Source organism: Oryctolagus cuniculus, chromosome 8, assembly GCF_964237555.1.
Source record: "Oryctolagus cuniculus chromosome 8, mOryCun1.1, whole genome shotgun sequence".
Classification (NCBI taxonomy): Eukaryota; Metazoa; Chordata; class Mammalia; order Lagomorpha; family Leporidae; genus Oryctolagus; species Oryctolagus cuniculus.
In genome coordinates, this window is record NC_091439.1 from 69,327,573 (window position 1) to 69,352,212 (window position 24,640).

General features: G+C 37.9%; 1 non-coding gene and 1 pseudogene across 1 annotated transcript; one reads left to right on the plus strand and one right to left on the minus strand.

Moving 5' to 3' along the window:
• Positions 1 to 20,511: 20,511 nt before the first annotated feature.
• LOC127483383 (U6 spliceosomal RNA) lies at positions 20,512 to 20,618 on the plus strand. Its single transcript, XR_007909556.1, has one exon. It is a non-coding gene; the product is annotated as a U6 spliceosomal RNA (small nuclear RNA).
• Positions 20,619 to 21,450: 832 nt separating this feature from the next.
• On the minus strand, positions 21,451 to 23,933 carry LOC100349518 (ATP-binding cassette sub-family F member 2 pseudogene; annotated as a pseudogene).
• Between the last annotated feature and the right edge of the window lie 707 nt (positions 23,934 to 24,640).

Genomic DNA, 24,640 nt, shown 5'->3' on the forward strand with positions numbered 1-24,640 from the left:
TCCATTTATTTAGGATGGCCTCAGTGTCTTGCATCACCAACTGTTACACTGCCTACAATATTTACCCTGTCAATTTCTGGTTTCTGATTGGCCTAAGACTATTTACATTTCAAGTAATTATTGATATGTTTGTGCTTAAGATTTTTTCTTTTGTTTCTATTTCTTCTATTTCATTTTTATTGTCTGTGGTTTACTTGAATTTTTTTTTAGGCAGTCATCTTTACTTATAGAGTGTTTAAGTGTGCCTTCTTTGATGTATTTCTTAGAGGTTGCTGTTTGTTTTGTAACACACACATATGACTTGTCACAGAATACCAGGGTAACATTTTGCTACTTCAGGTGAGTTATGGAAGCCTTCCTTCCCCCTTGTTTCCTTTACTTTCATCACTTCCAACTATAATTGTGTGTGTGTGTGTGGAGATGGTCTAATTTCCATTTCAGACATCAATATAAGAATTTCAGGGGGCCCGCCCTGTGGCAAAGCAGTTAAAGTCGCTGCCTGCAGTGCCGGCAACCTACATGTGCATATTATTGTAAAGAAGATGAACTGGGGAAAGTGATGATATCCCATCCCCACTCCTTTTGCCCATGCCTTCTTGTGTCTTTGTTCCCATATATCTATACCTCTATGGTAACTGGAATTATGGTAACAGACAGGTCTGCCTGTGTGGTTAGATGCCCACCAAGTCTGTTATGTCACAGTTTGTCTCTGGGCCATTTCTGTCGGTAAAGCCATATAAGCAACTGGTGGGCATGCCTAGGGACAGCTACTTGTGGATTGATGTGGACACATATGTGGCTGCTTGGGGATAGATGCAGGCTCATATGAAGGTGCTTGGGGATGGATGTGGGCACATGTGTGCCTGCTTGGGGATGCATGTTGTTGCTTGTGGTTGTGTGGATGTGTGCCTGTAGGTAGTTATTGGTGTATGTGGCTGTATGTGGGTGTGTAGGTGTCTCTCTGTGTATCTGACTGCCACCATAGACACAAAAGTTGATATCACCTGTGGCCCCACCACCATCAGGGGCAAGGCTATTCCTTGTGCACTCCTCACTGTCACTGTGAGTATAGGAGATATAAATCAACAAACAACTTCGAGTTGTTCTGTGACCTGTTGGAATTTGAATCTGCTTGTCTTGGGCCCTAAGTACCAGACATACAATTACGTATAGGGGGAAAAACACAGAGAATATGTAGGGTTTGATACTATCCATGTCTTCAAGGATCCACTGGGAATCTTAGAATGTGTTCCCTGTGAATAAGGGGGAGTTACTCTAACTGCTATTGTAGCCTTGGTTAATTCGCTGACCTACTTATTATCCAGATATCCTTTAGAGAGCTAGATTACCCTCATGAGGATTTAATTTCCACAAAGATCCACTCACACATAGAGCATGGATCATACCTATGGCACAGCATCTGTTAGCAAGCACACTAACAAACTTTAAGTGAAATGGCATGGGCAAGTCTCCACATGGTTTGTTCCTTTTGACTCCATTATAAGTCCATGTTTCTTGGCATAAACATTAATCCTTCAAATTTATCATCAGATGAAACAAATTGCTAAACTCTTTTGCATGTTCAATGACTCACACTGAAAAACTATAAACCTGTAATGTTTAGTTTATGTGTATTTTATATGAATCTTCATTTATCCTTAGCAGCTAAATGACTTTTACGATTTATAACATAAAATATAATAAACAAAAATTACAAGTAACTTCAGGCTTCCTATAAAGAAAATGTTAAATGATTTTAATAAACCTTTTATCCTCACAGTAGCGAGTATATTTTTGCCATAAAATCTGAGAGATCCTATGGTAAATTACATTGCTTTGTAGTTTTAGAATCATAGTTTTCATCCTAAATCATATAACTAAAAAGATTATGTGAGCATCGCTCATCACTCCTGAAACTAGCAAATCATTCAGTGGGTTGTGGAACAATCCTTAAATGTTGTCTTATATTTGTGTATTCATTTGATTACCCAAATTGAACCTGTCAATGTGTATGATACCTTTCACAGTACACAGAATTAATGGCATTTATCATGAGATGCTTTAGCAAACCCATTAGATTGTAATTATACTTAATTGTACTCAGTAGCAGGTAAAGTGTGGTTTTCTTTGTTCCATAACAAGAACTACATTAAAATTTTGCTGAAAAGGCACTCTCTTTGCATTTAACTTGTGTTTTCATAAAAATGTTGACTAGATACAATGAATAAATTGCCTAATGGTAGGGATCTTTTCAACTAACAGGATCTAAAACAGGCTGAATTTAGTAAGTACAGAATATGCACCATAATAGGACATTATACATGACCTTTCCTATCAGTTTTAATTGATTCAAACACTCACTAATCTTATTTCTCAATTTGGGGAAAGTAATTCTGCTTTTATTACTAGCATTATATTTATCCAATAAAAATAATCCTGAGCCAATGTATTGTTTCACCAAGTACTGGAGACAGGAGCTATCTCTGTGGAGTCCTAACCCTTTGAAATTAGTAACTCCTCTGAAAATGACTTCAGATGGCAGACAGCCTTCTCTGCCTCTGAGGATTTGCATTTCTATTCACAGAGGCTTTCAAGATACAAATATGACAAATAACATTTTATCTTTTAAGTTGTGACATTTATTTTGTCTTTGTAACCACCAGCATGCCCACATGGACTGAAGCCTCCTTAATCAAAAACTATTGCACAAAATTTATTCCAGACCCTGCTGTTTGATTGAAATTATCAAATAATTTAAATCTTTGGAAGTAATCTTTAGCAATATCTGAAGGGTTTCTCTTTACTCTGAAGTTTCAAAGAGACACATAAAAAGCATTTGAAAATGAAAAAAAAGAAATCTATAAAATAAATTGTGTGTAGGGTATTAAACAGTTAACTTAAACATATCTCTATCAAATTATTTATGGTATCAATGTATGAATAAAGTGCTGTCTTAATATTAACAATCAGGTATAAATTACTAGGAGAAAAGCAAAGTCTTGTATGTATAAGACAATTCTTAATAGTTTCTTCTTTTTACAATTTTGTCCCATGTTGTTTTAAATGTCCTTCTGATCACCAAATAGTATCAGAGATGATCTTCAACATGCAAAGCTCCAATTTTTTTGTGCCTTAATAGTTCAAACTTCAGCATTAGGTGCACAGTCTTCCTTCTCTGCTGCCAATTGCAATGGGAATGATAAGCATGCAATGCTTTGCAGGCTTGTAATCAGCACACTAACGAAACTGAAGGAAATTAACTCCACTATCTCTAAATTTTCTATAATGCTTTCTGGAGTGTCATTACTTGGGAAATAAATTTCTTTACTTTTCTGAAACATTAGCTTAATGTGGTTTTAGAGACTGGGGTGGGAGATAAGGGTGGTTGAAGTCTATGCTGACATTTAGTGAAGGAAGCTAATCTTCTTGAGTTTGTATATCTTAAATACTCCACTACACTATGCAGACACCTTGAGTTTTTTAATACAGATTCCAGTTCTCTCCATTAATTCTTCAAGTTCATCATTTATTCCCTTTCTTTCTTGTCTACTACACTCTTAAGCACAAAAGCTTCACTGCTGTTCCCCTGCCTCAGGACCTTTGCATCAGATGAACACTGTTTTATGATTCCTCTAGATTTTAAGAGAACTTGCTCCATCTCTTTCAAGTGTTTGCTCAAACACCTCAATGTGGATTTCCTTGAGAACCTACTTTATGATACAGACCTCCCTCCCACACAGCAGCCTTCATCACTCTCCCTGGCCCTGTAACTAGTCTATAATAGCTTTCAGTATGCTTTATAATTCATTCAGCTCATTGCTTGTCATCTATTATCCCAAAAATTCAACAAATTCTAAAAGAAATTGTCACTTTGACAGCTGCTGTATTCCTACTAGCCAGAAAACACCTAGAAGATACTAGATGCTCAATAAGCACACAAATTATAAAATTCAGACAAAAGTCGAGATCAAATTATAAATGATAAGGAAGATATATTATTTTAGTATGTTGTAACATATGATATTCAAGCCTCCAAGAAAACAAGTACATATATTAAAACTTCAAACACTATCAGGATCCCCACCACGAATGTAGAAATTTCAAAAGTTAAAAAAAAAAACCTCCTGACATATTAGGTTTAAATTTACTTTTATAATAAGGCATAAATACAGACACTTCATGTTAACAAATACAAGCATCAAAGAGAGGAAACACTGAAACTGAGGCCTTAAATTTTATATAAATTTTATTTGTAAAAACCACATTTGCAACTGAGAGATGAATAATCAGGAGATTCAGACTGATTTTCAGTGTTTTTCTTTCTTTTTTAGAAGAAAATTGTCCATCTAATGCTTAGGGAGATCCCCAACACTCAAGGGAAAACTTCCTTCCTTTCTAGCTTCACTGTTACAATATGGGCATGCCCTTCAAGTTGTAATAAGGCGCTTTGATTTTTTGTAAATTGTGATTGATTTGGCTACATTTCTGTCATTTATTTTTACCTTATGTTGCTTGGTTGTAAATAATTTCTGGCTTCTTAATGCATTGGATTTGGAATTTTTTTTTTCTAATTCTAATCAATTTTGTTACATCCCACCACATTTTCTTTTTCCGAACTATATGAGAGTACTTCAAAACTGTTCTTGGAAAACTGGAACTGAAATAAGTTTTTTAAGGTATAAAGGTTTTGAAATATATGCATGGCTTTTCAAAGAGGCATTATTCCTGAACTTTTTGAAAAATGTTCATATACATGAATTTCAAAATTTTTTGCACCAGAATTTTTATTATGTTTTAGTCCAACTTTTCATGAACATTTAAAAATAAACACTGTCAAACAAATCTCCTGAATGAATAAGCAACAGGGAATAAATACTATTTAGAAAGCTAATATATGGAAACTTTGTAATAATAGTGTTATAGGTTGAATTGTGTCCCTCCCCAAATTTACAAATTCAAAGTCTTAACCTGAACAAGTGAAAATGTGACCTCGTTCACAGGTAAGATCAATAAAAGGACAATCCAGGGAAAACAGGTCACTATCAAAGGAGAACATTTGGACAGAGACTTAGTCCAGGGAGAATGTGTGTGAACATGAAGACAGCCATCTCTCAGCCAAGTGGAGAGGCCTGGAACAGCTCCTTCCCTCACAACACCCAGAAGGAGCCTTCCTTGCCAAATTTTAGACTTAGACGCTAGAGCTGTGAAACTATAGATTGTTGTTGCTTAAGACTTCTGATATGTGGAACTTTGTTCCGGCAGCCTGTAGATGTTTTTAAAAATTACACTTCTATGTAAAGATAGATGTGTCAGTTAAATAATATTACAAATTCAGTTCAAAGTCAAACAGGGTCTGAAAAGTGAAGTGTCTCTGATCGTCTAAAACACAGAGCAATTAAAAAATATGTCAAAGTTATTTTCTCTGCTTAATAAATCATTAAAAGAATTTAAAGACAGAGTTAAATATTAATATACACATAGGGGAAAAAAGACCACCAAACTTGGAAACTGTCATTTTAAAGAATTAGCAGTTCTATTAAGTATTTTGTTTTCCAGATGACCCATAATATTAGGAAATTGCCCAAAGTAATACCTAAATATTTGAGTTCCCATTGCTCTCGCACATGAATGACAGGATCTGCTGTCACTGGCAGGTAGACAACTTGAAAGGGGGTCACCTGTACCAACACATCGTGGCACTGTGCATGATAGGAAGCTGTTGTTATGGTACAGAAATTTGAGAGAAATGGGGAAAACAGAGCTTTGCAAAGCCTGATCAATACATCCCGTGGCCTTGCTGCGCTCCCTGCCCCTGTGGGAGCTGTTGCAGGCCTTCATCCGCACAGTGTGAGCTGGTCGCCAGTGTTGTCTTTCTTCTTCCCCACAGTCAAAGCTGAGTCTGACATGGGGACATAAGAATTTGAAACATGGATGAAAAGAATGATTGTGGTCTCTCCCTATTTGTTTTTTTCTGAAATTGCAAGGTTTCTAAATAGATGGAGTACCCACAGCTTCTAAAGCTATGAAACAAATTTTTCAAATGAAGGAGTCTGACATTCAGACAGTGTTGGTCTTTATCTTATACACATTGGGTAAGCCTGCAGGTTTTACCAATTTATAAATTAGTAAGTAAAATGATTCCTTTATCTCACTTATTTGTGGAGACAATTAAGACTTCTTACAAAAACAATTTTAAATTAAAAAATAATATAAATATATTGCTTATCTATATACTTCATTAACACTCTATTAATTACATCAAATGATTTTGAATTATAGTGACATAATATTTCATTATAATTGAGTTAATTTTCTTAGGACTTATCTTGATCCTTTTTGGTCTGGGAGGCTTATAAGGAACAGCTTTATTCTCCAGGGTTCTTACGTCTGCAAAGTCCAAAATCAAGATGCCAGCACATAACTCCACCTGGTTCATAAATGCCAGTCTTCTTGCTGTGTCCTCACAGGCGGAGAAGGAAGAAAAGCTCCCGGGGGGCCTCTTTTATAGTGGCACAAATACCACTCAAGAAGATTCTACCCTCATGACCTAATCGTGTAAGGGTTCCACCTCTCAGAAACTGAAGTTACAATATATGAATGATTGGGGGCCGGCACTATGTGTAGCGGGTTAACACCCTGGCCTGAAGCGCCGGCATCCCATGTGGGTGCTGGTTTAAGACCCAGCTGCTCCACTTTTGATTCAGCTCTCCGCTATGGCCTGGGAAAGCAGTAGAAGATGACCCAAGTCCTTGGGCCCCTGCACCCACGTGGGAGACCTGGAGGAAGCTCCTGGCTCCTGGCTTTGGATCGGCGAAGCTCCAGTCATTGTGGCCAACTGGGGAGTGAACCATTGGATGGAAGAGCTCTCTCTCTCTCTCTCTCTCATTCTGCCTCTCCGCTCTCTGTCTTTCATAAATAAATAAATCTTTGAAAAAAACAATATATGGAGAAGGACATGATCTTGGATTGTATGGTTGAGTCCCAAATATCATCAAATATGTTCCCATGAGAGGCAAAGGGATTTGATACACACAGAAGAGGAGGATTCACAGTCACCATGGAGACAGAGATTGGAGTGATGTGAGCAAAGGACAAGGAATGCAGGCAGGCATCAGAAGTCAGAAGAGCAAGGATTCTTCCTTGGAGCTTTTCAAAGGAGGGCAGCACTGCTAATGCCGTAACTTCAGCTCACTGAAACTGATGCGAGATATCTGTACTCTATTGCTAGGAGAGAATACACTTCTGTTGTCTTAAGCTACCAAATCTCAGTGATTTGTTATAATGACAAGAGAAAACTAATACAGGTGTCCAGTAAATTTTATCATGGATGACAACTGTGGTTATTTGGTTTTGGCTTTTTTGTCTCCTGAGTTGAGAAGGATTTGGAGTCCCTGAGACATAGATAAATAAAGTATGAATGGTTTTTATTACACATTTACAGATTTTGACAAATAAAACTTGAAAGTTGAGTGAAAGTAGAATATTAGCACTGAGTCCATTTCATTCACCATAACATAAGTTACTGAAATATTGGTAAATGAAAGAATGCCATCAGTCACATTTCTTCACTTAATGCCTTTTGCTGACTAGCTTCTTATGACTATCGAAGAAATTATCTAGCAAATGACCCATTCAATCCGCACAGAAGAAACAGGCAATTTCATATAAAGAAGGTGATGCAGTGTAGATTCCTGCAAACGTTTCCACACTTCTTCGGAAGTTATTTTGCCCTATTTCTTTATTTATAACCATTATGAAGTTGCTTCGTTTTTGTTTTTAATCAACATCTAGATATCTATGTATTTAGGAAGTTGAGTTCTAGAACACTATTAAGTATTGATACAGACATGTGTTTAGTGGCAATACTCTGCAAATAACTCAGTTTTCAGAAAGTGAGGGCTTGGTGCAACCCTGCTTCATCGAGCTCATGCGAGGTATGTAGAGGTCATTCTTTCCAGTATGTGACTGTAAAAATTAAGGTCGATCAATAACATAAGATCCAAAGCAAATTATCTGCTCCTTCCCAGTCCCTTTACTGATTATTTGTTATATATATATATATATATATATATATATACACACACACATACATATATATGTGTGTATATATAAAATCACTACCTATACATATCTCACCACTATATATGTATGCGTATGTGTATATATGTATATATGTATATACATATATATGTGTATATATATACACATACACACACACACACATATCTCACCACCACATTCTTCCATGTACAAAGGGCAGCTTCAAAATGTTCGTGGAAAAATGTGTACTATTAAAAAGCTGCATGAATCTCAAAAGTATTTTGCATCAGATTAAATATCTTTTAACTTCATTTTTTTCATAGACTTTCTGAAATAGCCTCCTGTTCAATGAAATCTGTAATCCTTTTGTTGGTCACATTTTCTATCATTTTTGCACAAAATGACTCTCATTGAAATAGTAGGTTTCAATTCAGTCAGTATAATGGGAGTATTTCAGACTACATTACACTGGATGCTTCATTTCATTTAAACCATTCACACATTCTGTTTCCCCCAGAATACAACAGCAAAAAGAAAACTCTGTATTGGCTTCCTTCAAACCACCGCAGTCTCATATCCTCTTTTTTATACTTTGTTTCTCATTGCTTCTTCTCAATATCTTCTACAGACTCATCCTCATGTTCTCATCATATATATATATGTATATATATATTCGCATATATATGATGAGATATCAATAGTCACACACAGAATGTCTGCAATTTGGATGCTTAGCTTTATTTAATTATAATGTACTTATTTACAAACAGCCTCAAATATTTTCCCTTTGTCAGGGTCACTTCTCTGAGTTCCAACTACTGTTGTTTCTCAAGGTCACTTTGCACTCTTAAATACCTATATAGGGATATAAATCATGTGTTATTTAACTGATATAAAACACTTCTCACTGTCTCAGAAAAATTTCATGCATTTTAGTTATCATTTTTTATTCTCCCATCCACGTTTGCAGAATTAAATCCACTAATCGAGTTTCTATTTCTATAGATTTTACTGTTCTGAACAGTTCATATGCATGGAGTCATCTACTATGTGGTCTTTTATGACTAGCTTCTTGTGCCAGTTACATTAAACCCAAATGATATTTTGTTATTGGACATATTACATTGTGTTTCCCTTTGTCACTTCATGTTCCCATCTTTGAGCTGTTAGGAATGATGCTACCATCAATGCTGAGCACAGATCTGTGTCTGAACACATGTCTTGCTTTGTCCTGGATACAAAGTGTGGAATTGCTGGGTCATATGTTTTTCTACTTGTAAAATCATTTGAAGAAATATCAAACTATTTCCCAGACTGCCTGTACCATTTTACTTTCCTACCAGCATTACATGAGGGTTTTCTGATGTCTTCAATTCTATGCCACCCCTTGATGTCATCTGACATTATCTCAGCCATTGTAGGGAATGTGTAGAGGTCCTTCAAGCTCATCATGTCTCAATCTCAACATTTCATCTTCTGAAATCATCCTCTGACTCAATGGTACACATGGTTTAAGCTAGAAAAAAAATCAATTGTTTCATGCCCATAACATTTGTGTATTTTTTATCAGAGTGCTGTGCATTTCACTTCTTAAATATCTGTGGAATGCACTTTTCTCCTTCGTTGCAGTGTCTGTGATGGGTCGCCTGGACCAGGAAAGAACCTCCTCACCAGACTCCTGGATTCTATTTTTATCCTTTTTCAATTCATTTTCTGCTGCAGAGTGAAATTTTTTAAAGAAAATATCAACATTGTAGTCTGCTGCTTAAAATATTTTGACTCTCCCTTGTTACATAGATAATGAATAAAATCTTTAAATAAAACTGCACATTTCAGCATGATCTGGACAAGTTAATCTGACTGTCTCATACCCATTCTCCACCATTCCTCAGTAACCTCATGACCCCGAGAAAACTTTTTTCATCAAACTAAGGGCCTAACCATCTCAAGTTTCCTAAACTGTCAGACTTTTGTCTAGATGGAGTCATTTTCTATCCTGCCTTAGTTCAGCTAAATTATTATTTCTTTAAGAAGAGTCCCATTATAGAATGTATAAAAATATTTCATTATTTTATTTAGCAGCTGTAAGAACTAAGATCAAATTGATAATTGTATTTTAAATGTTAACTTATTTTATCACTAGAATTTAATTTTTATGGGGCGCTAACAGGGAAGGACAGATGTTCGTCTAGTTACTTTCCTTAATTCCATTACTAGTTTAGAATGTGTGTGTGTTTGCTTGTGCTGAGTGTTTCAATGAATAACTGAATGGTAATTTATAAAAAAAAAAAAAAACAGAAGAAATAGATATAATTTTAGAACTTTGCAAACTTTGTAATTTTTTTACACTTAAAATTATTGTTTGTAGAAGCTTACAAAGTGTTTTATTGTGATGCTGAATTGTAACTCTGACTAGCAATTGCAAAGGGCTACAATTATACCTCTGTCTAATTATTTAAATCTCTTGAACTAAGTATACTGTGTAGGTATAAAAAGCAATGCTGGACAATTAGCAGCATGCTCAATAACAATGCAAATGAAAGAAACAGATATGTATGGAATAATATAATTGTGTATGTTAAAAATCATCATGCATACCGATTATATTTCTATATCTCTGCTTTTTACTTATATAAAATTAAAAGCATATAAAACAATTTAGCACTTATTTAATAAATACATACTTATCTCACTACTGTTCTAAAAATTGTGGTTATACATTCATATTTTGCTAAAAATGCTTTTCAACACAATTGATTGCAGTAGTAACTGTATGTAATTCTGAATCAGTATAACTGAAAGGATTATTTAATTTAGCTTGAACACACTTTTGTTTTAGCCATATTATTAATAACTATTCATTTATATTACAAAGGTATCACTTTAATACAAAATATGTTCCAATATATATCATTCCTTTCCTCAACAGTAATTATAACTAAAGTTCCCAATTAATTTAGACTTGCATCTTGACCTAGCCATTCATACCACTCAGATTTTGAATGTCAAAGCTTTCTAGGTCAAACTGGAATACATTTGATGATTCCACACTTTTTATTAGAAATTGTGCTGCGAGGGGTTGAGAGTCTGCTTTAACTACATGAAAATGTAGGGCAACATTGTGCAAAAATGCACATAGGGAATTCAGAGATTTAATAAACATTCAGAATAAAAAAGAAAAACATTTTATATCTACCTTCAAACACACACACACACACTCACACACATATATATAATGGATTTTTTAAAAATTTTTTTCCTATCTCTTCAAACTTCATCAGCCAATAGTGATAAACATAGCAGGATCAGCGTATTCATTTTCATTCATCATTTGCTATGGAAAAGATTATAAAGCAGTTAATGAAAAAAATCTTATTTACGTTCAAAATACAGGAACAATGGTGGTTTTTCATATAGACTATTAAATAAGCGTAAATAAGCAAATAAGTATAAATAAGTAAAAAGAAAATTACAATATATAACACATTTAACCAATACATTATATTGAATCAAGTGACTACATAGTCAAAATAGTACAGTGGGGGTCGGCATTGTGATGTAGCAGTGAAGGCCCTGGCCTCCAATGCCATCAACCCTTATGGGTGATGTTTTGTTTCCTGGCTGCCCCACTTCCTACCTAACTCCCTGCTAGTGCACCTGGGAAGGCAGCAGAAGGTTGTCCAACTGCTTAGGCCCTGACCTCCCATGTGGAAGACTTAAATGAAGCTCCAGGCTCCTGGCTTCACCCTGGTTCAGCCCCAGCATCCATTTGCAACCATTTGGGAAATGAACAAGTGGATCTAAGTGTTTCTCTCTCTCTCTCTCTCTTTCTGTCTTCCAAGTATATAAATATTTAATAATAATAATAATAATAGTCCAGCAAATCAGGACAAAGGCAAAAGATATTCTTGCACCAAAATTTAAACATAAAGAAGTTATTTTCATTTCTAGGTCAATTTTTTTTTATTTTTATGGTATATTTTGATAGGAATAGACAGTCATTGAAATTCATATCTTAAAGCAGTTTTGATTCATCAGACAAACTTACCATCATATCTGTATTAGGAATAGCCATAAAAAAAGTAAAGAAAATGGAAAAGATGATATTTGAAGGTATAAAAGTGACTAGCTAAAGGGCATGAGAATTTTCAATTCCAGGAAGCACATATGAGAAAGTCCAAATATGTAATATACACTCAATCTATACCTAGACTTACAAAGAGAAATTGTAGGATGTAAAAAAAGAATATATTAAATTATTCAAAGGAAAATAACATGACTATGAAGTAATATAATTAAATTTCTAAGATAAAAGAGTGAACACAAAAATACCTTCAAAGTACTAAGTACAGTTTTTGCCTACCTCTTCTCTCACTCTCCCTTTCTCTGTAAAGGGAACAGATTTCATATATTTCATATACATACTTTTAAGAATATAATGATACTTTCCTCCTTCCACCCTCCAAGTATCCCTCCTCCTCTTTTCTTAAATTTCTTTTAATGCTTGCAATGGCATATTTTCAATTTACTATATAATCAAACACTTAATCTTTCACTAAATAAAGAATTCAACAAGTAGTAACCAGAAAGGCCACTGTTTCCAAGGGGCATATACAAGATCTATAAATAATAATCAAATCTCAAGATGACAATTTCACTCATAAACATTACATTGTTGTTGGTAGTCTACATATTATATACCACAAGCCAGAGAAAATATATGGTACTTGTCTTTTGGGGACTGATATATTTCACTAAACATAATGAACTCCAATTCAATCCATTTTATTGTGAAAGACAGGATTTTATTATTTTTATGGCTTAAAAGTTTTCCATTATATATAGTGCGTATATATATATATATATATATATGCCACATTTCTTTATCCAGTCAGTTGAAGGACATCTGGGTAGATACCATATCTTAGCTATTGTCATTTGAGTTGCTATAAGCATAGGAGAACAGATAACTCTTTCATAGCTGAATTTATTTATTTTAGGTAAATTCCCAGGAGTAGGATGGCTGGGTGATATAGTAGATCCATTTTCAGATTTCTTTTTTTTTGAAATTTCCAGACCCTCTTCCTTAATGGTTGTACTAGTTTACATTCACAACAGAAGTGTGTTAGGGTAGGTTTTACCCCCAAATCCTCACCAGAATTTTTTATTTTATTTTATTTTGAATGATAGCCATTCTAACTGGGGTGAGAGACAAAGTCATTGCAGTTTTTATTTGCCTTTTTCTGATAGATGGTGATCCTGAGCATTTTCTTTGTATGTTCTTTGCTCATTTGTATTTCAACTTTTGGAAAATGTCTGTTTATTTCCTTATACCATTTCTTAACTGGTGTATGGTTGTGTTATTATTGAGCTCTTTATGTATTCTGGATGGTAATCCTTCATCAGATGTTTAGTTTGCAAATATTTTTCCCATTTTCTCAGTTGCCTCTTCACTTTGTTCAGTATTTCCTTTGCTGTCCAGGAGCTTTGCATATCCACTTACTATCACTTCCTGTTGAACTGATCCCTTAATCATTATAAAAGTGCCCTTCTTTGCTTCATTTAACAATTTTTTTTTTCTTAAGGTCTACGTTGTCTGCTATTAGGGTGGTTACTTTTAATCATTTTTATTTCTGTTGACAAGAAATATCTTTTACCATCTTTTACTATCAGTCTTTGTGTATCTTTGTTGGTGAGGTGTGGTTCTTGTAGGCAGCATAGTGATTTGTATTGATTTTTAATCCAATCTGCCATATAGATCTTTTTTTTTTTAACTTTTTTTTTTATCTTTTATTTAATGAATATAAATTTCCAAAGTACGTCTCATGGGTTACAATGGCTTTCCCCCCCATACCGTCCCTCCCACCCACCACCCTCCCCTTTCCCACTCCCTCTCCCCTTCCATTCACATCAAGATTCATTTTCGATTATCTTAGTATACAGAAGATCAGCTTATTATACCTTAAGTAAGGATTTCAACAGTTTGTTCCCACACAGAAACATAAAGTGAAAAATAATAGATGATTTTTTTTTAAATGATGATGAAATCAGATCAGACCTATTGTCATGTTTAATCCCAGTGAGAGTCAAGTTGGGAATTGATAGTTTCTTTCTTTTTTTTTTTTTTTTTAACAGAAGATCAGTTTAGTGTACATTAAGTAAAGATTTCAACAGTTTGCACCCCCATAGAAACACAAAGTGAAATATACTGCCATATAGATCTTAACCTTCAAGGTTGTTATCGATAAGTAATGACTTGGTCCTATCATTTTCTCATAGATATTCCTAGCATTTGATTTGGATCTCCTTTGTACTTTTATTTGTACTTTTATTAGGAAGTTTCTGCCTTCAAGTTCTTTCATGATGCTGATTAGCGCTCTTTTTGTGTAGAGCACATTCATAATATTAGTTTTAAGGCTGGACAGATGGTAACAGATTCCTTCTCTGTTTTGGAAGGTCTTTATTTCATCTTCATTTATAAATGAGAGCACTGCTAAAGACAATATTCTGGATTAACTGTTTCTCTCTCTCTCTCTCTGTGTGTGTGTGTGTGTGTGTGTGTGAGTGTTTTAGGACTTGGATTGTCTTTCAATTCTCTCCTAGTCTGTAGAATGGCTAGCTGCGGCGGCCATTGGAGGGTGGACCAACAGCAAAAGGAAGACCTTTCTCTCTGTCTCTCTCTCTCACTGTCCACTCTGCCTGTCAAAAAAAAAAAAAAAAAGAAAAAAGTAGTCAATGAAAAAATGCACTTTGACTTCCAGCACTGAAAGATTTCACTTCTGCTTTACCATTAAAGATTTATTTTCTCATTTGTTTATTTTTCAAATTCCTTAAAATAATCTTTATTTTATTCTTCCATCCTTTTCATTGCTTTTATATTTGTCATTCTTTTGGGGGAACCAATTTATTCTAAATTTCTACAACATACAAACACACACACATATACACATACACACATATCACTTTTACTTGTATAAAATATTTTCTATTTCTACCTACTAATGCAGAACTTCTCAAGAGTAGTGCCCCAGTCTTTACACAAAATTTCATGCTTAAATGGCGTCACCTAATGTCCTGTTGTTCTCTATTTCACTCAGTTTCTGAAACTTCTCTTTCATTAAAAAAAGGGACAAGACACTTTATCACATTTTTCTTAATAGATTCTCTTCTCAATGTTCTATACTTTATCTTTACAGATTCTCCACAATCTGTTTATGGCAAGGGTTTTACAGACATGCCTTCAACTGAGGAAGTCTGGACAAGACAACATTTATATTCTCTCCCAAATCCTGAGTCCTGTGATTCTTTACATTTGTGATCATCTAGAGATCTAAGACTACAGATTATGTAATAACAACATATCCTCCATAGGTATATTCACAAAAGGATATAAAGTAGTTCATTTGTTGTGTTATTACTTCTCTCATGCTAAAATATCATGTTGCTAACTATTTAGCATGCCAGTTTTCTCCATCCACTTTTGAGTTATCCAATCAACTCAAACATAAACAATAATATTAGTAATGCAGATATTAATTCACATTTACTTTAAATTTTATTCAGACCATTTTATATTATGGCATTAATTGAATGTGATAGTATGTATCCTATGACTCCAAATATATGGAACTATTAATAGCAATATTCTGAATGACTAAATACACCTGATGTTGATTCACTTAAAAGCAGTGAGGTCATCATCCCACTTTTCCACAATTCTTGATTAATACATCATACAAGACTGAATCAAAGTCTTTCTAAAGTCAGAATAAATTTTATCTAGTGACTCTCACTGATTTACTATGCTGTTATTCTGTCAATAGAAAGATATCCATTATCAAAGTGACAGAATTTGTTCTTCATAAAGCCCTGTGTGCTTCCTAGTCTGTCATATCAATCCAGGTCTTTAAAAATGGGGTTTAGTTCTTTTGCTCCAGATTTTGTTAGATCTGTAATTTCAAGAGTTAGATATTCTTACTTTTTAAGAGAATTGGCTCTAATATATGACAAAGAATTTTAAAAGCCAGGATTATACCAGATACCATTTCTATCCCTTCATGCTTTCAAATTTTAACTGTTTTCAATAAGTGATCATACACCCTTCCTTTACATTTTTCCTTATTTGCTATCAAAGTTTGCTTTGTCTATCCTTGTTCAGTTAACCCATGGGGAGACATCAGGGCTGATGGAGGTGACAGGTAGACTCTGGTACTGAGATCATAGGTCAGCTATGAGTAAGACATCCTTCTGTCCTGGCATAACTGAACCCCTGCTCCGCGTTAACACATGAGGCTGACATAGTCCTCTGCCTTTAATCTCTGAAGTGGAGCCTCCTAGAGGGCCACTTAGCAGGGCAACTAGGTAACCCAAGAGGGCTTGCAATGGCAGGTCTTGAACATCAGTGCATGCCTTGTTTATGGTGGATCACCTACTGTGTCTATCAGATGGCTACACCACTTAGGAAACTGAGGTGAAGCTCCTTGGGGGCTGATCATCTAGATCTTCATGTTCTTTGTAAGTAATCCATCATTTTCTATGGCTCAACCATTTCTGGAAACCAGGATAGAGGATAGCCTCAAGAAGCCCTGACCTCTCTTTCTATCCAGGTACCGTTGGGCAGAAGAGTCCTGAGTTCGGTGAGTTATGTGGCACATGGTGATAAATGAAGGTCTGAGGCTGGCCTCATACATTTCTCATGATAGACAGTCAGCTCTTCAAATTTTCCCATGATTTCCATTTATAGGGTGTTGATTAGATCAGGGATTATGCAGACAGGTTTCCCCACCATTTACTTGGACATACTATGTTACCTTTTTGTCTCAGTTTCTTTAACTTTAAAATTGGGATATACTGGCATAAAAGTAAGTGTACTAAGAATCAGCTGTTATTTCTTTTTCCCTTTTAGCTATAGGTATACTTCTGTGCCCAATCCGACATAGCAGTGTTCTTCATATAGCACAGCAAAATGTGGAAACTGGTGGGAAAGTAATTTTTTTCAAGTTGGTGTGATAAATTAGATACACTAAGTTAATAACCTAATCTGTGGTCAATTAACCTTGAGCACCCATTGCCACATGGGAGACCCGGACGAAGCTCTTGGCTCCTGGCTTCAGATCAGTGCAGCTCTAGCCCTTGCGACCAATTGGGGAATGAACCATCAGATGGAAGACCTCTCTCTCTCTGCCTCTGCTCTCTCTCTGTAACTCTGACTTTCAAATAAATCAATAAATCTTTAAAAAAATAAAAAGGACTATGTCTAGAATGCAAATGACACAGTAGCAATTATTTCCCAAGCTGTAAATCGCTCCACAAAGAAGAAACTGATGGTCACCTTGTTTCAACTGCAAAGCAGGAGATGATATTTAGTGTCACTAGTATTATTTTATCAGATAACTTGAGAAGATTTGAATTTATAGTCTGTTTGAGCTGCAGTCACCAGATTACACATGCCAATATATACAGCATTTGACCACATGAGTTATTTCATACGTAAAGTGAAACCTCATCTCTCATATTATTCTCAGGTTCTATGGCAAAAGGATAGAGCCTTCTCTCTATCATCTTTTCATATTGCTTTTAAGGTAGCATATAAAAAATGCTTCTAGTTAATCATAGATATACAGGATTAGTTTCACTTTATCTGGAAAACATGTGGTTTGTTTTATCCTCCTTCACCTCAAACTTGTTCTTAAAGTTCTGAATTTTGTTTGCATTGTTATTGGAATCGGGAACACACCACTGACAGCAGGTTAGTCTATTTTCTGTCACTATAACGGAATACAGAAGACTGGATGATTTCTAAAGAAAACTTGGAAGCCTGAGAACATGGCCCTGGCATTTGCTTGGCTTCTTGCAAAGGCCTGTATTGCTTCAAAACATGGCAGAAAATGGAATTGAAGTGGGCCAGTGATAGAAGAGACAGAACTTGAGGGTCTGCCTCATTTTATAGTAACCTGCTCTTTCAGCAACAAGTGCAGTCCCATGCAAACTAGAGCTCACTCATTCTTGCCACAATTAACCTAGTCCTTCTTCACACCTGAATCACCTTTCAAAGACCCACCTCCCAACACTACCACAATGGTAATCAAATCTTAACACAAGTCTCAGAGGAGACAAACCACATTCAAACCACAGCCCTTAAAAAGAAGCAAGGACCCTAGATGCCTGCAACAGTGAGGAGAATCCTGTGCAATACAAGTTATATTCAGGTATTCGTTTTGGTGTAGCTGTGTTGGTTCTTAAAATGTTGAAATGCTGGTGGATTAAAACAGCAGTGTGTCTGAACCTCCTGAGGCAGGTAGAGGCCAGGGGCCCCTGACTTCATCAGTGCGTAACAATCTAGCTACTAACTGTAATTATCTGGTCTTACAAAGGTCTCTTGTGTCTAACTCAAGCAATTGGTTGATGTCAATTCTGATTGAATAGAATGGTAGATCTTTTGAATATCCAGACATGGAAGAATGAAGAATATTTTCATGTTGTATAATGACTAACAAGTGTGTCCTGGCAGACATTCAAAGACTGGATGTAAACTTTTCTTTGGGTGCTATGAGATACATTTTATTACGGCAACTATGTCATAACATAATTTCTGAATGACATCACACATCACCCATAGCAAATATTGCGTAGTACACTTGCATAAATACAGTACTTATTTTTTTCCACTTCAATAATAATATGCCCTGGCAAATAAATTCTACTCTGAGTTGAGTAATAGTTGTCTTTCTTTTATGATGTAGTCTGTTATTACTGTTTTTTAAACAGATTTATTCTATTTATTTGAAAGGCATAGTCACAGAGTGAGAGGGAGAGAGAGAGACAGAGAAAGACAGAGAGAGATCTTCCATCTGCTGGTTCACCCCCACCCTCAAATGGTGGCAATGGCCAGGGCTGGAACAGGCCAAAGCCAGGAGCCAGGAGCTTCTTTCAGATCTCCCACATAGGTACAAGGCCCCAAGCATGTGGGCCATCCTCCACGGCCTTCGCAGGCACATTAACAGGGAGCCTGATCAAAAGCGGAACAGCTGGGACTCAAACCAGCATCCATAAGGGATGCCAGCTATGCTGCAATGCTGGTGACGTGTTACTACTTTTTATGACACTAGTTTTATTCCAGGATCCCATGTTGTATTCTTTAACAAAAAGTGCTTCAATCCTCTTAGAATCTAAATTTATTCATCACAAGTGGATAAAACCAGATGACTACATGCATTATTTGACTACATGTATTTCTTTTAGTATATTCATGCTTAATTATGTTTATATTAAAATTCATATTAATTGTTCATCAATTACTTTCTTTTTATACTTATATTCCATTTTGGTTACTATAAAATTTTATATAATTACTTTTAAATGTAGATTACATTATTTATGTATTTCATTGCAAGTTACTAAATGAGGGATTAAAATTATTTTTTAAAGGAGGAAGATGCATTGAGTCTAATAGAGTTAAGACCTGGTAGTATAACCTAATTTATTAAAAGCAAATGCTCTTTCAAGTTAGTATTTTAAGTTAAAGATTATCTTGTATGAACAAGGACATTCTTATTTCCTATTTTCTGAAGTATCCAATAGGGGTGGGGTGGGTTTATTTGTTTTTTTTTATTTTTTTCATTTCTTAAAATTTTCTTTATTATTTCAATTTACCCAATGAGTAGATGCAACTGGTTTACAACTGCAGCTATAGGGGCAAGAGGAACACATAGAATTGTCAGCTTTCAATGCATGATAACCACTTATGCAAAAATTAAAAAAAAAAAAATCTCTACACCAAAGGACAGTTATGAGCTTCATTATCCTCCCCCAGTGATCCTAGCAAGTGATAATGCCAGGCAGTGGCCCCTGGGCATTCGGTAGTAGAAACTAACATACTGAAGAAAAGCTGCAAACCACAGAAATTTTCAAGAACCCCTTTCTCATCCTCCCTCCCCAACACACACTGACACACCCTCACACTCATAGGATGGCAGGGTGATCAATATATTTAATAGAAAAGGAAGAATAGGAATTCGGAGGTTAGAAGAAAGGCAGAAATTCCTAATCACTGGGAACTATTATGGTAGGGACTATTTTTCTCCTCAGAAAGGAGTATGTCCCTTCAGGGAACCTGTTGGACAAAGACCACCCTATACCAAGCAAGGACAGAGGGCTACTAAACAAGAAGAGAGTAATGTGAATAAACCATTACTCAAAACTACTTCCCACTGCCCTCTTCAGTCAGAATGGGGAAAAAGGTCAAAATGGTAACAATAATGTAATTATCAGAGTTTTCTATTGGAAGGAAGACAGAGTAGATCAATGCCCTCCTAACTTACCTTCACCCCCCGCAAAAAACATTGTTTGGAGGTAGGACAGAGTCTCAGTTTGACTCTCCTTTTCTCCTGCATCTTCTTAGATGTCTACAAAAAAGTTAGTGGCAAAGATAACCTAAGACTATTTTAGCTCCTGTTAAGATTTGACTTTTCGGTGCTCGCTTCGGCAGCACATATACTAAAATTGGAATGATACAGAGAAGATTAGCATGGCCCCTGCACAAGGATGACACACAAATTCGTGAAGCGTTCCATATTAAAAAAAAAAAAAAAAAAAAAAAAAAAAAAGATTTGACTTTTCGGGCCGGCGTCATGGCTCACTTGGTTAATCTTCCACCTGTGGCACTGGCATCCCATATGCACAGCGGGTTCTAGTCCCCGTTGCTCCTCTTCCAGTCCAGCTCTCTGCTGTGGCATGGGAAGGTAGTGGAGGATGGCCCAAGTGCTTGGGCCCCTGTCCCCGCATGGGAGACCTGGATGAAGCACCTGGCTCCAGCACGCCAGCCATAGCGGCCATTTGGGGGGTGAATCAACGGAAGGAAGACTTCTCTCTCTCTCTCTCTTTCTCTCTCTCTCTCTCTTTCTCTCTCTCTCTCACTGTCTATAACTCTCTACCTGTCAAATAAAAAAAAAAGATTTGACTTTTCAGAATGTTATCCCAATTCTTGAATTTAAGTCCAATCTGTAAGTAGGCTCCAACCCTATTAAGAACAACTCTAGGAGAAGAAAGCAATAATGAACAGTCTCAAGGCTAATCTCTGTGCATTCCTTAAGCCTTTACAGTATGCAACTCACATTATTTCATACAGTCTAATTCCTTCTGGGACCAACAGTATACATGCAATGCAAGGCTTAGAGAAAGTAGATCGGGACCAACCCCAACCCTGTATCTGTCACTCTTCCTTTACAACTGTTCTACTGAGGTCTGAAGAGGAGGAGACAGGGATCATGCACAGGTGGGTAAATATAGTTCCTGGTGAAGACACAGCAAGAGGGCACACTAGCAGGACACTCAGTGCCACAGAGGACGGATGCTTAGACATAATGTTACCTTTATATACAAAAACATAAGTTATCATCTGTTCTAACTCTATTTTTTTTTGCTTCCTCTTTCTTTATTGGACACGTTGTAGATGTCATGCAGGTCTAAAAGTTACACCGTTAAATATTTAAAAACTGACCAGGACTAAGACCCTGGCCTAGAGCTCCAAACCCGAACCAAAAAGGAATGGTAGCAGTGGGCTGGGGGGTATTCCTCCAACATCACCAAAACCCAGAAAACAAGGATCTTAAGCTCCTTCGCAGACCAAACCCAGGGCTTGGACCCCTAGGCTAACCCTCAGGTGCCTCTGGCTGCATCACTCTCGGGGTAAGTAACCAGCAAGGGGCTGGAGGGAACAGCCAGCCAAGTCCAGACGCGGCTGAATGTAACTGGAAGGAGGAGAGGAAACGGACAGCTACTGTCCAGCTGTAGATAACAGAGAGCAGCTAAGGCAGGCCGAGGGACGGGGAGAGGCTGGGAGTAGTATTGCAGCAATGCAGGAGTGTAGCCCAGGGTCCTGTCCTGAGTAGCTGGACAGGGTAGCAGCTGTTAGTCCCCGGATGGAGCTCCTGACCCACGCCTGGCCGAGGGCTCACACGTTGTGGGTCCTCTTGGTGAGCTGGGGCTCCTCATCTACCAGCTTGGACTTGAGGTGCTCCTTGTAGGCCAGGATGTCTCCAGGCCACTTGGTGATTGCCTGCTTTTCACAGACCCAAATTTCCTGTGCAACCTGCTGAATGAGTCTGAAGTCATGGCTGACCAGCATCATCCCTCCCTCAAACTCATTGATGGCATCCGCCAGCGCGTGGATGGTCTCAATATCCAGGTGGTTGGTGGGCTCGTCCAGGAAGAGCATGTGGGGGTTCTGCCAGGCCAGCCAGGCCAGACACACTCTGCACTTCTGCCCCTCTGACAAGTTCTGGATTGGGCTCTCCTGCTGCTTCCCAGTGAGCCCGTACCGCCCAATGATCTTCCTCATCTCTTCCTTCTCCTTGATCTCTGGGTAGCACTTCATCATGTACTCCAGAGACGAGAGATCCAGGTCCGGCTGCTCTTGTAAATGCTGATGGTAACGCCCTATCTTGACGTGAGAATGTTTCCGGATCATTCCGTCTGTAGGTAGTAGCTCTCCAGTCAGCAGCTTCAAAAGAGTTGACTTCCCTGCTCCATTGGGCCCTACCAGAGCCACTTGTGTGTCGAGGTCAATACCAAATTCTAGATTATTGTAGATGCAAGGCCCATCTTTTGTGTACTTGAAGCTCACATTTTGCACCATGATGACAGGTGGTGGGATCTTGCCACATGGTGGGAAGTAAAACGACAGTGTCTTGTTGCTCATGACCCACTCCGTTAATCCCGACGCCATCATCTTCTGTAGCGTCTTCTCCTTGCTCTGGGCCTGCCGGGCCAGCTTCGCACTGCCATGACCAAACCTAGCAATGTAGTTCTTCATGTGCGCGATCTGATCTTGCTCCCAGTGGAACCTCTTCATCTGGTTCTCCTCCAGCTCCAGCCGTGTCTTTACGTACTGATCGTAGTTACCCGTATAATACTTCAGTTTTGTTGTGCATGTGAATGATGTTGGTGCAGACACCATTCGGAAAATCCTGGGAATGGGAGACGAGAACCAGGATGCCCTTAAAAGTTTTCAGTTCTTCTTCCAACCACACACAAGCATCTAGGTCCAAGTGGTTGGTGGGCTCATCCAGAAGCAGCATGAAGGGCCGGATAAAGAGGGCTCTGGCGAGGGCAACCCTCATCCTCCAGCCACCACTGAAGTCTTTCAGCTTCTTGCGCTGCATGGCGGGGGTGAAGCCCAGGCCGTGCAGGATCCGCGAGGTGCTCATCTCCGCCTTGTCGGCATCCAGCTCCTCCAGGCGCTCGTACAGCTCCATGAGCTTCTCACACTTTTGTCCTCTTGAGCCAACCGCTCGGCCTCCCTCTCCAGCATGGCCCGCTCCGTGTCCACCTCCATCACGCACTGCAGAGGCGTCTTGTCACTAGGCGGCATCTCCCGAGTCAGGTGGTAGATGTTGATGTGCTCAGGGATAGGCACTTCCCGCTTCCCAGTAGCAGACAGCAACATGGACTTCCCGATTCCATTTATCCCAATGAGGCCACAGCGACGGCCTGAGTTTAATTCCAGCTTGGTGTCACTGAGCAGCTCTTGCCCGTGGAAGGTGAATGAGAGGTTGATGATGTGGACGTCAGTACTGTTGGGGTGAGAGGCCAGGACACCAGTCACAGCTCGGGAAGCCGCTTTCTTCAGCTCAAAGTCTTCTAGCTCCTTGGTCAGCAAATCCACCTCTGTGGCCTCTCTGCCATTGGCCTCCTCGTTTTTCTCCTCGGCCACCTGTGGCTCTGTGACAGCATCTCCGTTCTCCTCGTGCCCCTTTTTGGGCCGCTGCCGAGCCTTGGTAGCCTCCTTCTTTTTGGCTGCTTTCTTCTTGGCCAGGTCAGAGGGCATGGTGATGGAGCCACAGGGGTGGGGTCCTGTTCTTTCGGGGAGCTGGGCCTTGCCGCTCGGCCTCTGTCGCAACCCTGTTCTAACTCTAAAATCAGAAAGACTCTCCTCTAAGCCTTTCACACAAACAGAAAAATAAAAAATAATCACAAAAACAACAACAACAAAAAACCTACAGAAAATTGCGCAGGCTTCAGAAACAGAATTAAGAGAGGTGAACTGAAACCAGTCAGCATGAAAGCCGGAATGAGCAGCACGTGGGTCACGAACTGCACCATATAGGGAGGGTGGATGTTTCGTGTAGTGGTTAAGATATCCCTTGGGGTGCCTGCATCCCGCTCCACTGCTTCTGATTCACTTCTGTTACTGCACACCCTGGGAGGCAGCATGTACTGGCCCAAGTTCTTGGGTCCCTGCTATCCACAAGGGAAACCCGGATTGACTTCCTGTTTGTTTCTTGAGTTTGGCCTTACCCAGCTCTGGCTGCTGCAGGCATTTGGAGAGTCAATTAGCAGGTAGATTTCTCTCTCTCTCTCTTCCCTCTCTTTCTCTCTCTCTCTCTCCCCCACCCTCTTTTCAATAAGATAGGAATAAATAAAATTTTAAGAAGAAATCTAACATCTTCAATAATGATGGCTAACACTTATTACCCCCATCCTCACTGTGTGCCAAACAGCACTGTTAGCATTTTAGATAATGAATATAATCCCCACAATTCTTTTATGAGAACCATATTCTAATTAGCCCCATTTAATAGATGAAACTGAGACACAGTGA